The following is an 11,480-nucleotide window of genomic DNA, read 5'->3' as shown; positions in this document are numbered from 1 at the left end:
GGAATATACCTACATGTAGTTCCTTGATGACGTCCACCATAGACCCCTCTTCTAAGCTCCTCAATTCACAACCCGCCAGCAAAGTATGCCATTGTTTCTGGGGGTAGATGAGGTGATGGGGCATTTTCATGAGTGGGCTACCTTCCTGGATGGGCACCCATAATTTTAGCCAAATATTGAAGCCATTTTCCTGAAGTTATGCATGAAGGAAAACAAGACAGTATCTTTTTTTTTTTTAATTGAGAGATAAATTCTGGTAAGAAAAAATGGTTTGCTGGTAAATTTTGTTTCCTGTCTAAACTGGCTTATAATAGTAATATAACTCTTACTAATCAAGTGATTAGTAAGACACTTGCCCTGATAATTTTTTTTAAAAAAGAGCAATTTTAAAATAAATTGGTTATTTTTTTCCCGCCCACAGATTTAAATCTTCCTGATTTAAGTTAAGAAGGATGACTATTTTGGATTGTTTACTTTGTTTGCAAGCATTCTGTAAAAGCCCTAAATGGTGGGTCCTAATTCCAGCAGTCTTTCTAATCTCCAAGGCTCTGTGAGTTTAGGACAGTGTGCTCAAACAGCCCTACAAACGAGTAGGCACCTAAGTAATAAGATCCCTGGCTGGGGAAATAATGTCTGGCTCTTCTCACTTTTCATCTCTCAGATGCTAGTAGATGAAACAAGATACAGCAGCTTTCTGGTGTTTGGTTCCCACAGACTATTGGAATGACACCACTATAAATTGCCAGACTATGAGGCCAGGTCCCTCACTTGCAAGTTGAAGATCAGGTTTACGTTAACCTCCAAGGAAGAGTACATCTGAATTCATCTGTCCATCAATCCATCTCCTTACCTCCCCTTTTCTTCATCCTGCCAGAGACACCTACATCGTAGCTTCCTACATGCTAGGATAGGTCCCCATGCAAGAAGATAGCACATCAAATGTTTTCCAGACTTCTGATATTTTGTCATAATCCTTTGGTCCCTTTGATTCTCTCAGAGATTTATATCCTAGAGTCAGACTTCACAGCTTTAAATCCCAGCTCTGTCACTTACTGCTTGAGTGACCTCGTTGAGCCCCAGTTTCCTCATCTGTAAAAGAACAGTAATAGTACCTATCTCTAGTATTGATGAAGTGAATTGACACAAGAAAAGCACTTGGATCAGGGCCTGGCTCATAGAATGCATCACATACATGTTAGCTCTTATTATTCCCGGTGCCTCCCTGGACATAGTCACTTTCAGTGCTTGGCCCTGATCTGTTTTCTCTTGGCTCCTTACTACCAGCCTAGGTCTGACACCTGAGTGTCAGATAAGCCTCCTAATGGCTGACTCCCACTAGAAGCCAGAAGGCCCAGAAACCCGCTGATGCATCCATTCCTAGATGAAACTGAGACTTGTCCAAAGTCACATTGCAGTTGGTGGCAGAGTTGAGGTTAGCTTGTATAGACTTCTGCTGAGTGCTCAGCAGAGTTGCCTCAATTGGCTTTACAATGCCCAAAGTGGTCATGGTATCTGTTTCCCTTTCATTTTTAGAAAATTAACCAATTAAATTATTTAAATATATCTTGCCTTTAAAATCAAACCAGATATAGCTGGTAGGTGTCAAAATTTGTATAATCTTAAAATGAAGGCAACTTAGCAATATTTATGAAAGGTCCAATGCATGGGGTCCTGGAATCAGCAATTCTCAGTTCTGGGAATTTGTCCTACAAATACCTGGAAATGTTAGAAATGATCAAGATACAAAGTTATTCATTATTAGAGCATGCTTTTTATGGCAAGAGATTGGAAACAACCTAAATGTCCATCAAGAGGAAAGAAATAAATCACAGTACATGTATGTAATTGAATTGAATTGCAGACATTAAGAAGAAATGAGGCATCTCTTTGAATTGATACAATCTGAGCTCCAAGATGTATTGTTAAGTTAAATAAATATATAATATATATTTACTTACATGTCATAATATATCTCTGTTAGAGACCAAGTAATTATAAGTCGTCTACGGGAAGAAGAATTAGACTATAGTGTCAGAAGGAAAGGTTTTATAGCTTTTTTTTACTTTTCAGTGTTGGAACATATTAAATGTGCTTCTCATTCACAAATAAATAGCTGGAACCATGTGAGAAGCTAAGCCCATATCAAGTGATCATATGTGGTGGCCAGTACAGAGAAGTCTGCTCATGATTCTGGCACTTGGTTTGTTGCTCAGTTCAGACATCTAGCAGCCTTGAAACTTTTGACTATTGTACAATTTCACTTGTTTGTAATATTAGTCAAATATTATTGAATTATTCACACAGCAGACCACTGGTTAGACAGAAGGCCTTGGAAACTAATGGAGAAATTCAACAAAGTGATGAGGAGCATAAGGATGATATTCCAAAAATTTGCCTTTAGGAAACCCATACTGGGTCTGAAGTTTGTATTCATTTGATCAAAATTCTTCACAACATATCAAGATGTCTCTAAGGACCTCAAATACTAAACAAAACATCTAAACGATGAACTTATCCAATCTGGCTTTTCTTTTATTGAGGTCTAGGGGTGGGCTTCCTCATACTGTAAAGAAGAATCTATCTACGAATTATATTCTATAAGAAGGTGTAGAAGAATTTCTCATGAAATAAATAAATCTCTGCTACTCATCACCCAAGAGCAGCTCTGGGTTCCTAAGGTCAGAAATAGCTCTGTTGCACAAAACTTTGTGCAGTTGGGTGCATCTGTTCCATTGATTTTTAATTTGGGGGTCATACATGAAACCACTACTTTTCTATGTTTCCAATTCAGTCCATCCTAGTCTATAAATGTCACTTCTGACTGGTGGTCAGGAGGTTATCTAATTTGACCCATTTCCTCTATCTGGGCGGGTATCTGCCTTTCTCTGTCAGTATAGCTTAGGTGTCCAAACGGAATGTTGTCTGTCACACATCCTTTTAAGCCATGTTATCCCAAGCATATCCTCTACCCAAAAATCAATCCAGTTGTTTTTATACGATGTAATAGCAGATGAGCCAAGAACCACAATATTCATTTATGTAAGTGTCTACTATGTGCCCTGCAATGAAATATTTGTGGCGAAGAGCTTATAAATAGTAATCTATAATCCTTTCCCTTTTCTTACTATTGAGAAACAAATTTACAAAATTACATAAATAAACCTATTTTATCTATTTTAATGCTATAACCGATAGCTAAATTTCAATGTATGTTAACGTATATGCAATAAAAAATGCAGATGCTTTTGTAGTTTGTTAAAAAATAATTGCATAATTCATTTAAAGAATGAAACGCAGAATATAATTTATTAAATGAGGAAAAACAATATTTTGAAGGTCGTCATTAAAATAACATGATTCACTCTTGTTTAGAAAAACATTTTTTTTAAGCATAAAGTCTTTTTTTTTTTCTTATCCTATGGGGAAAGACAAAATGAGGTCCTAAAAGATGGTTTCTTGAGGTTAAATTTTTCTCTGACAAAAATTTATAAATCAGAAATAAAAGTGTACAGGGGAAAGTGCTTCCCGAAGGAGAAAAAAAGATGTGCCTAGAGTCTTGGTGTCCAGATACATCCCTGCAAAGTGAATGTTCTCCTTCTCCACCCCTTCTCTCAACTCTCTTCCTTTTCCATGCTCTGCCCATAGCCGACAAGACACAAACCATTCCCTCAAAGTAGCTCTTTTTAATTTGGTGATCCTCTAAGTTTTTATTTATCCTTCTTGATTAAATAGTATTATTACTAAGCATGCACTCTGTGTCAAAACACTGAATACTTGAGCAATAATATGAATGACAACTGTCACTGCCATCAACCTCAAAATCCTCCTCTCTGCTAAAGAGATAAGTAAGCCAATATGTTGGTTAATGAGGGGAAAGCAGAATTTGTGGCAAAAATGAATCATCTGAAACTCGATCTTTTGGGAACTAGCAGATTTCATCAGAAATGCAGCAGTGTAACTATTTTCACTCTAGTGTGCTCCAAGGAAAAGTCTGGTAGTCACTCCAGAACCCTTCATACAGCGTGGGGGCCCTGAGTATGCCTGTCTCTGAATTTGCACATGGATCTTTGCCTCCCACCATCCCCATTCCAGAATCTTTTCATGAAAAAGTTGCTACACAAGTGGTAACAACACTTTATAGAAGTGCAGGCTAGCTCTTAACTGGGCATCTGGCTTGTTTTTAGCCCCACAACTGTGGTGTGAGTTTTTAGGAGGCTGCATTTTCTTAGACTTTAGTTAGAGAAGAGAAACTTCCACTAGGCTCTTTAGGGAACATGAACACAATCCTCTCTTCCTCCAAACTTGTGGAACTCCAAGGGAACAGGAATTCTGACCCTGAAGGGAAATCTCTGTGATCCACTAAACAGAGTTAGCAGCAGTTCTTTCTGGGCCAAGGGGAGCCAAGAGTAGAAAACACATTTTGCAATTACAACAACAAAAAATCTGAAAACCTTCTTTTAGAAATGACTGTTAGCTCAGCTAATTATTTAGGCTGTTGTATAAACATAAGATGGGGGAAATGTGAGCTAGTCTTTGGAATTATTAGTCGTAATTCTAAACACTTAGCAACGGCCTCCTTTACTTTCAGTAATTTTCTCTACAAACGCATGAGCCTCAAAACAAAATCCTGCTAAATGTAGTGTGATATCCTGGAGAAGGTCCTGGAACAAAAAAAAGGCCTGAGTAATTGGAAAACTAGGGCATTAAAGTCTGGAGTTCAGTTAATACTGATGGTAATGTAAGACAAGAGCATCAAGGAAACTAGATGAGGGGTCTAGGGAAAATTTGCAATTCTCTAAAAATCTGAAAGTATTCCAAAATAAAAGGTTTGTTCAAAAAAAGAAACTCCATAATTCTGGAGATTTCTTCTCCATTTGAAGTGTGCAGTGAGATGATTCTTGATAGGGATGGAAGTGAGGCATCTTGGGATACCCTTAGCCAAAGAGAAGGGACAAGACTGGTCTCGGAGGAGAGAGATTGATTGATTTGCACAGCCAGTCAGATTTGCTCAGATTTGGCATTTTGGAGGATTTGGCTTTTTAGGTCCTCTTTCCTCTCAATTATAGGATTTCAGTTTGAATGAGTCAGGTCGGGGCAGCAATCCTAGCTCAGTCAGGCATGTGAGTGGGCACAGTGTTGGCATGTGGTAGGTTATCAATCTATGTTTGTAGGATACATGGATTGATAGATTTTCCCCAGAACAATATTTGATATGTGCTATTTATTACTCTTCTGTGTATATGTCTCTCAATTCTCTTTGCCTTGCTATTCTCAAGCTTTCTTCCCTGTCATTATTTTCTCTTTGAGAGCTTGTCCAGCATCTGTTCCTAGTAATCCCACTGTGTACTGCAAAGGGGCTTTTTGTGGAGGGCGTGTGAGTTAAACGCCTCTGCAGGGCTGGTGATCAGGCTACGTTGCCTCATTGTGTCACTTATACACACTGTGAAAGCAGACGTTCCCCCTCGGTTACTAAGGCCACATTTCTAAGGAGCTAAAAGACCAAAGCAGAGAGCCAAACTCACACAGGAACAAGAGGAAATAGAGATATAAATTCTGTTGCAGGGGAGAAAGGAAATCTGGGTCACGTAAGGCAGGTGACAATGTCTGCCTGTTCCTGGCTTGGAAGATTCAGGCCTCCGTCCCCCACGCCACTCACACATCCCAGGTGGATAGCTTGGGGCCCAAAAGGTGACTCTATGAGTTTGATTTACCCCTAAGGAGGGGTGGTTCACTGACAGGGGGTCCTCAACCCTGGGCTAGCTGAGAATGTGGCACACAGGAACTGCCATGTACTGGGCAGAAGGCTGAGACCATCCTGTAGGGTCATAATTCTCCAGCCAAGGTCTCCAAGAAGTGCTTATTAGGAGGGGTGCTCTTTGAGCTTCTGCAGAATGACACTGCCCTTTGCAAGCAAAGATGGTGCCACCAACCGCCTTCAAATAGCACATGAGCTGCTTCTCTTGCTATGATCAGGAGTAAGGAAGTCTGTATCCGTAGACGACACTGGCTGTCTGAGGGGGTTCTCTAAGTTTTGCCTCTTTGGCAATTTTAAGGCCATATGCCTTCATTTCACCTCTTGAAGGATCTCAATTTCACCATCTATAAAATGGGGCTCCTCAAGGTGACTTATCTTCTATTCCTAACATTTTACAAATGAATTTGTTGGGTTGGACTGGAAATTAGGTATCTTATGTTCATAACTTAGGCAAGGCATTTCAGTCTTCTGACTTTATTTACCTTTTCTTCCCATAGGAAGAAACAGTTGAGCTTTTAATCTAAAAAAAAAAAAATCATTTCTAGGTTGATTTACTGTTGACCTTCATCTACAGAAAAGAAAAAAAAAAGAAGGAAAAGAAAGGGGTATGTCCATTATTTTTTTAAGTGTTTATTTTAGTGTATGATAAAAGCAAAACATAACATTCTGTGGAATGCACCAATTATTGACCAATTTATTTTATATACATTAATGTGAATCATCCTTTGAGACATGGAACAAATGGAATAACAGGCAAAAGTACCCATTGTTTCCATTTTTTTTTCTCCTGTTCTTTTTCCCTTCTGCTGACCTATGAAATTGGGACAATCGCTGGTTTTACAGGTGTGCCCTGAGGACACTATACAGAGGAATAATTCACAAAAGTTCGCTAAATGTATTTTTCTTCATTGTTTTGGCCCTACCGGCCTTTTAAATATCATTCCTTTTTCACATCCCAGATTTCAGACACTCCAGAGAATGTGCTGGAGTCTCCGTTCCCAGACTCTCCTGCCCCAGACTTTCTCATGCTTTTTTTTTCCCCTTTCAGGTTGAATTTTTTTTTTTTTTTTACCTGTCTCCACCCTGCTCTTTTTTTCTTCCACCTGGGGAATTCTTTCAAAAGCTTTTTTTTTTTTTTCCCAAAAAAAAGGATTTTATTTATTTATTTATGAGAGACACACAGAGAGAGGCAGAGACACAGGCAGAGGGAAAAACAAGTCGCCTGTGGGGAGCCCGATGCAGGACTTGATCCCAGGACCCCGGGATCACGACCTGAGCTGAAGGCAGACGCTCAACCACTGAGCCACTCAGGTGTCCCTTGAGAACCTTCTTAATGGTCAGCTCCTGGGTACTCTTTTCTTGACCAACTCCTCTCCCCATACGCATCTGCATGAGGTGCATTAGGAAGAATCAGGCACATCCTTGTCTGTCCTGTTCTCCTGTTCTCCTCCACTGTTGTATCCGGATGTTTATCATGCCATGTTCTGGGTGGCTCCTCCAACAGTTGTCAGGCCCTCCGTGGCAGGGCTTCGTACCCCAGCATTTTGCACTTTGAAATAAGGGGCAGGTGAGCACAACTTGCAATGCAGTCTGAGAAAGTGAAGACAAGAGCCAGGGGAAGCAAAGTCCGTCTTCCCAGATGTAGCAGAGCCTTGTGGGGAGATTCCCCACACTGCGCTCCACGAGCTTTGTCCACTCCCCACAAGACCCGGTGTTCTTTTAGGGCTTTTTGAAAGGAGCTGAGAAACCTCTCAACAGTGCATTTTGGAGCAGAGTGGAAGAGCAGATGTGCCTCTTCCAAACTCCGATGTCAGGAGCTAAGAAAGGGGCAGCAGGTGCTGAACGCAGCAAAGAAATGAAAGGCAGGCTGTGCACGGGCTTTTCCATGTGGTGCATTTCAGAGTAAGTGTCACTGTGTGGCTCACGAATGACATGGCCCTGCCTGTCACACAGCAGCCCCAAACGGCATGTACCCAGTGACAGACGACTGTGTCAAACCACAAGAGAGAGCAGCCTGGGGGAGCTTGGGGCAGCTTCAACATATCTGAAATAAGACATCAAAACCAGCCCCTGCAGGCTGGGGATGTCGCCCCACGTCGTGGTTCTCTTCCTCGGCAATCAGCTGTGGCTGGTACTGTGTGGGGCCACGGTAAGCAGTCCCCTCTACCCACTGCAGGGGGGCGGAGAGCGAGCTTTGGGGCTTGTGACCCCCTAGTCTTCACCAGGGTAAAAGGGTCCACGGGAGCCTGGGGATGCCGAGTGCCACATCCCTAAATACTGGGCCACCTTACCTGGAGCCTCTGGGAGCTGATGGAAGGGTGAGGTGGTGGGCAGGGGACTATCGTGTTGCTGTCATTGTGTTTAAAGTCTCCCGCACCTGAGAGGGGCCCTACCTTATGGCAGAAGCAGCCTTCATAAGAGCAAGTGTTATTTCTCTTATAGCAGCTAACATTAGCTGGGAACACACGGCATACCAGGCCCTTTACAGGATGACGTGGTTGAATTTGCACACCTGTTGTGCTTATAGGGCGGGTGCTGTGACTGCCTCCATTTTACAGATGATGAGGTAAGGCCTAAATTAGTTAAGTGACCTGCCTATGTTCAATTAATAACGTGTTGAGGCAGGGACCCAGACCCAGGCTGTCCCGTGAGTTTCGCCACACTTGCCTTTGTCCACCCGAGATCTGGAGAGAAAACAGAAAGCAGGGCCCAGCGGGGTCGAGCTGGGCCAGGTAATGCAGAAGTACCTAAGCAAGCTACTTCAGAGGTACCTCTTGTTTGTCCTTGACCCAGACAGTAAGAAACAGCCTGGGAAGCTTCTCAATCCAGCTTCTCCCCCAGATGGAATATTTTGAGTATGGGGCTCATATAAACCTGGTTTTCTTGGCTACCAGGTGGTGCTGTCCAAACTCAAAGAAGGGGCTTGAGTAACCATAGCAACCAGGATATACCCTCATCTCTACCCAATGGAAAGAAGACTTTTCATCTTAAGAAACAACTGCTAGAATAATTTACCACAGACCTTCAACTTGGGTACCAAAAGCCAGTGTAGAAATTTCGTGACTGAAATATTACCTGTTGACCACCCAGAGTCTGGTGTTATAAGCAAAGGGGCCCTCAGGAGCCAGACAGTTCAGGTCACTTTCAAGGAGCCGTCAGTGGGGAATCAGTAGGGTCGGTAGGGTTGGCATCTGTTAGCATCACTGTGTTCACTAAAACCCTCAAAGGCTTGCCTTGTCGTATCCCATTGAAAGCTATAATTTCCTTTCTCTTGCACTGGCTCACTTACAATGTTAGTAAGCAATTTAAGAAGAAAATTATACTAATTTTGCTTATCCTCGAAGTGTGAAATTTTAGAAGATAGTGCCAAATGAATGATCATGTATACTTCTCAGTTTGTTCGTGCCTTTTTTTTTAGTTTGTTCATTCTTAAAGACACTTCTCTGCTGTGTAAATTTCACTAAGCAAAATGGAAAATGAACATAATTATAAAGTTATCTGAAAGCACCATTTTTAAATGCTGATAAGAAGAAGAAAGAGGGGGATCCCTGGGTGGCGCAGCGGTTTGGCGCCTGCCTTTGGCCCAGGGCGCGATCCTGGAGACCCGGGATCGAATCCCACATCGGGCTCCCGGTGCATGGAGCCTGCTTCTCCCTCTGCCTGTGTCTCTGCCTCTCTCTCTCTCTCTGTGACTATCATAAATAAATAAAAAAATTAAAAAAAAAAAAAAGAAGAAGAAAGAGACTTCTGTGGGCCTGTAAATGCAGAATTAGTTTTGCTCCACATCAATTCTAGGCTTATTCTTCATTATCTAGAAGGTACAGAGGTCAGCTAGGATATGAACTGCAGCAACCTGAAACAATTTTTACTCATCCAACAAGAGAAACCAAGTTGTCTTTGAAGATGGGATGGAATCTCCTCTTGGCATGAATTTGAGTCTAAAGTCAGTGCATTGACTGTGAAAATTGAATGTGTTCAAAGCTATCCTTGAAAAGTATTCAGTTATTCCATAAGGAATAGTATCTATGATGTGACATATTCAACTGTATCAGGTAGCCATTACCACAAGTTCACTGGGTAACAAACAATCCCAAACTCTCCCTGGAAAACAATAATAAGCATTTATGTATCACTCATGTGCTTCTGGGTCTGTTGCAGTCTCTCTGGGGCTCATGCTGGAGAGACACTGGCTGCCATTCTTCCCATGGGATGGCAGATGCACAAGAGAGTGACCACATAAGTGTGTTTTAAGCTTCTCCTTGCATCAACATTTGTTAATATCCCATTGGCCAAAGCAAGTCATATGCTCAAGCCCAAAGTCAAGGGACAGGGAAGTATATTTCTCACACCATGAGGCCATGGCCAAATGTGGCTGTCTAGCACCACAACTGAGGAGTGAGGAAATAGGAAAAATAATTCAATTTACCATAAGTCCTTAGATATAGCATTTTAAAAAGTTTTTATGTATTTATTTATTTGAGAGAGAGAGAGTGGGCGAGATTGAGAGTGAGCAGGAGGGAGATGGAGAGAGAATCTGAAACAGACTCCATGCTGAGCACAGAGTCCAACCTGGGGCTTGTTCCCAAGACCTCGAGATCATGACTTGAACTGAAACCATGAGTTGGATGCTTAACTGAGTCACCCAGGCATGTCTATAGTACTTTTAATTCTATATAGAAGACATGGCTCCAGTTCAGTCAAAGCAAGTTAAATCTGTGCGTGATGTCATTCCTCTATAAAGACAATATATTTACTCAGCTTTTGGGTCTCTTTCCTCACACATGCCCTCTAATGGCCAGAGAAATGTGTCTGTGAAAACTGACTCAGCAGCCCCACAGCCAGCCTCCCCAACTAGACTCTCTGAAAAGATTCTTCCACTAACCATTATTTCTGATAAACTGCCAGGTTTCCACCTACACACACTGCTCCTCCTACTCTCCCCCTGGGACCCCATGCTTTGGGCTTGCCCAGGGAGAACTTTCATTTACCCGCAACGGCTGGACAGTGCCTCCCCACTTCTATTCCAAGACTACCAGAACCCTGGGACTCAGGGTCACCCAGAAGTGAGGTTAGACAACACAGACCTGAAAATCTCACTTTTCCCTGAAAGGTCCAGTAAGGTGAAAATAGTCTAACAATCAGGATTCATTCAGGAGAAAAGGAGACACTAAGTATTTCAAGTAAAAAGAGATTTAATCCAAAGAAGTACATGACTATTGAGTAGGGCTGAGGAAGTCTGCTCTCAGGAAATCTGGGAGAGCAGGAATCACAGGGAAGCTGCTCCCCAGACTCCAGCTGCCTGCAGCCCCAAAGCAGGTGGTTCCCAAGAGGGTGTCTCAAAGCCAAGGGCAGCTGCTACCCATGATTTCAGTGTGTGGCTCTTGGGGGTGGGAGGGAGATGTTCCCATCCCCCCTAAGGCCATAGCAAATCATCACAGCTGCCTGACAGAGTTCTTCTACTTTTTTAAAAAAGATTTTATTTATTGATTCATGAGAGACAGAGAGAGAGAGAGAGTCAGAGAATAGGCGCAGCGAGAAGCAGGCTCCCCACAGAGAGCCTGATGCAGAACTCAATCCCCAGACCCAGGATCACGCCCTGAGCTGAAGGCAGACGCTCAACCACTGAGTCACCCAGATGTCCCTCTTGCCATGTTTAAACTTCAAAGAGCAACCATCACCATTCCATGCTTCTGCCCAACCTGATGAAAGTGAAAATGTACTCATC

Source organism: Vulpes lagopus, chromosome 10, assembly GCF_018345385.1.
Source record: "Vulpes lagopus strain Blue_001 chromosome 10, ASM1834538v1, whole genome shotgun sequence".
NCBI lineage: Eukaryota > Metazoa > Chordata > Mammalia > Carnivora > Canidae > Vulpes > Vulpes lagopus.
This window is presented reverse-complemented; position numbering follows the sequence as displayed.